Here is a 3,713-nt window from a genome sequence, read left to right on the forward strand (position 1 = left end):
TAGATGCCATCATTATTCAGCTACATATTTTATGAGTTTTTCTAATCTTAATTAAAATTAAAATTGAAGAAATAGAAATATATAGAATACATTATAAAAGTTTTAAAGACATGCTTTTTGATCTGTATATGAATTTATGTAAACAAATGTTTCTTTTTCCTTTTTTTTCTACAGAGGTATTCTTATTTAGGGACAGTCTCATTTATCAAATGTACAGTATAAACTTACTTGTTTAAAACAATAATGTAGTGTTATCTAATGTTCAGAAGTATATTTGTAGAGATTTAATAAAAATTATGTGAAGTTTAGCATTATCTATGTAGAGCTGAAAATCAGGGAAAGAAATTACAATTAATGCTTGCAAATTGCCCCTTAATATTCTGAAAGCCATTTAGTAAGCAAAAAGTGCCTCTGACAATTGGAATTAAATTTCTGGAAACTTTTTTATTTTGTGTTTAGAGAGAAATGCTGTCTAGTAGATAAGAAGTAAAAGCATTGTTCATGTTTGTCTTTAATTTTAAAAGCAATTGTACTCGGCAGAATGATAAGATCATTTTGGGGATGTTCTTTAAGGTCTGTTTGTATTGAGGTCTGTGGCTAATGTGGCCTCCTACAAAGATAAGCCCAGTGAAACTTCTATAGAGAAAGGGATTTTTCATCCTCATCGGCTTTGTATTGTGCTAAGTTTTCTAGTCACCAAATATTTTGTTAAATTTTTTGAAGCTGTACTCTAATAAAATACAATGGAATCATTTTAGTTGTTATTCAAGCATCCTTTGACCATTCTGTTCTGACAATCCCTCTGAGACAATTATTTTATCTATTGTCTCAAATGAATGGTGAGGGATCTTTTGGGTCCTGACCTTTGATATTCAAATGGATTACAAGTGATGTAGATGAAACTGTTTAACAGTAAATGTTTGTTTTCACCATAATCAGGTATGAGATACTGGGAGATTTTATATATATACTAGAGACCTGATGCACAAAATTTGTGCAAGGGGGTCAGCCGTCACAGCCCTGGCTTCGTCCAGAAGGTCATCTGGAAGGTCGTTTGGCTGTCTGGTCTAATTAGCATATTACGCTTTTATTATTATAGATATAGATTTCAGAGAGGAAGGGAAAGGGAGAGAGAGATAGAAACATCATGATGAGAGGGAATCATTGATTGGCTGCCTCCTGCACACTCCACACTGGGGATTGAGCCTGAAACCCGGGCATGTGGCCTGACCAGGTATCAAACTGTGACCTCCTGGTTCATAGGCTGACGCTCAACCACTGAGCCACACCAGCTTGGTGAGACTGGAAGATTTTAATCATAAACCAACAGAAAAATAGAGGAGGTTAATCTGAACCATTACTTTAAAGCCTTTTTTATATGGAACTTGATATAGCATTGCCATCACACTGTGATTATCAAGCTATTCAATTATTTATTTGACAAGCATTTATTTTGCACTTAGTTATGCTAAGCACTTCAGCCCCTCAAGAGTATTTAGCCTATAAGGTTGACCTACTAATTGAAACAATTGCTGTGGACAAGTTTAATTCTGGTAACAGTCATAGAAATGAGATTTGGTTGAAATGCTGTGCTAGGTGCATCTCCTTCAAAGAGCACAGGAAAGGACGTGAGTTCCAGATATCACACATATCCTTTGAAAAGTTGGGGAAGAATGGAATATAAAGAGATATATCGGTTTATTTCACTATTGACTCACATATCTAACGTCCTATAGAATAATAAATATACCACAGGAAATTTAAGCTTCATAAATTCCAACTTCAACCCATGACCTACTATTCTCTCCTCCAAACACGTTCCCTGTGTTGGTAAATGATATCTCAGTGCACCTACGGTCCCAACAAGGAGGCTGGGCGTCATCCCACAGTGTTCTCCATGCTCTGCCGTCCCTAGGCAGTTGTTCCAGCGGCCTGCTGATTACAGGCCCCCAATGTGTCTGGAGTACTTCCGCTTTTCCACTTGGACTTCATTCCCTCCTCAGTGTCTAGCTCCATGATAGCCTCAAATACGTAATTTTCATTCCCTGTTTCCTTTTTAAGCTGATGTCTTTTCCCCCTTCTTGCAAGTTTTCACCATGCCATGCTCATTTGTCAAGACTCAGCTCAGCTATTGTCTCCCTCTGGAAGCCATTCCTGAGCTCCTTCCAAGATGGGTTCGATGTCCCTAATCTGTACTCTAGCATCCCATGTCAGCCCTCATCCCTGCACGTTGTAATTATTTGCAATACTTTGTAATTATTTACTCATTTGTCTTCTCCAAATACATTGTGAAATTCATTAGGCAGGGACTGTGACTATTGTCTTAGCATTTTCAGCACCATGCATTGTCTCAAACATAGTCAACAATAGTTTTCTTTAATGAACAAGTGGAAACTCTACATAAATGGAGCATTCCTTTGCGGAGAAATGCAAAACCTAAACACACTCCCACTGACAACTCATCAAAGACACTACACATATACTTGAGAAAGGGTTGCAAAAAAGAGTTATTATTCTGTGGCACTTTACTGAAATATATCAACATAAATCTTTCTTCCCCGCCCCCACTACATAGTAGGTTTTTCAAAATTGTGTATGATCACCTTGCTTTGAGATATGTGAAAGTAAAACGTGCAAATTTGTGCATGGGATTTCTCATTAATGTAGATTATGGTTATTTCATTGAAGAAAAGGAGAAAATTATACTCAACCACTGAGCCAAGCCAGCCAGGCTCTTCTGTTTCTTATTGGTCACATCAATCTCGGTACCTGAGTCTGAGAGTATTTTGTTTTAAAACCAGGGATGTGAGATTAGAAGACATGATAGTTAATGTTTTAATATTGTTTTTCTTTTCTACTGCACTCAAACAGTCCCATTTTCCTTTCTAAAGATGTTTTGTGTTGAGAGCTAAATTTGAACAGCATATGAAAGAAAAAGGAAGATTCCTCATGTTTGTCCAAAAGAGGTATTTAAAATATTTTCTCTGGAATATGATTCAATTACTACATATAAATCTTGCCCTAAGCATCGCAAGTATGAAACACTTCATCACAGGCTTGCAAAATATTTCCATACATAAATATCATTGAGTTGATCCACTAAATTGAAAAAAAGAACAACACCCCACAAACTGAAGCTAAGAGCATTGTTTTAAAAACTGGATGATATATTGAGTGTTATAACTAATACAAAAGCATAGTTAGTCGCTCAGCTGGAGTGGCTCAGTGGTTGAGCATCGACCTATGAACCAGGAGGTCAGGGTTCAATTCCAGGTCAGGGCACATGCCCAGGTTGTAGGCTCAATCCCCAGTGTGGGGGGGGTGGGTGCAGGAGGCAGCTGATGGATGATTTTTTTCTCATCATTGATGTTTCTATCTCTCTCCCTCTCCCTTCCTCTCTGAAAATAATAAAAAATATTTTTTAAAAAGCATATCTACTCTAATAAAATAGAAACATTGCAAATTGACTCCACCTCCGCTACTCCCCAAGCCACGCCCAATAGCCAATCAGAGAGAATATATGCAAATTAACCCAACCAAGATGGCGGCCGGCAGCCACTGGCCCAGAATTAAAAAAAAAAAAAGAAAAAGGAGCGGTTGGTAGCTTCAGTCAATCACCAACCTGAAGGCAGCCCTCAGCCCCTAACCCAGACTGGCCAGGCACCCCAGTGGGGACCCCCACCCTGAAGGGTGTGTGACCAGCTGCAAACAGC

At 38.1% G+C, this 3,713-nt stretch overlaps 1 protein-coding gene across 1 annotated transcript in view; it reads right to left on the reverse strand.

Moving 5' to 3' along the window:
• The window catches only part of LOC106724875 (triadin-like), a 96,614-nt gene that overhangs the window by 29,466 nt on the left and 63,435 nt on the right, over positions 1 to 3,713 (reverse strand). The gene's annotated exons all lie outside the window — the stretch shown is intronic.

The sequence above is a fragment of the Myotis brandtii genome, unplaced genomic scaffold (assembly GCF_000412655.1).
Source record: "Myotis brandtii unplaced genomic scaffold, ASM41265v1 scaffold123, whole genome shotgun sequence".
Taxonomy (NCBI): domain Eukaryota; kingdom Metazoa; phylum Chordata; class Mammalia; order Chiroptera; family Vespertilionidae; genus Myotis; species Myotis brandtii.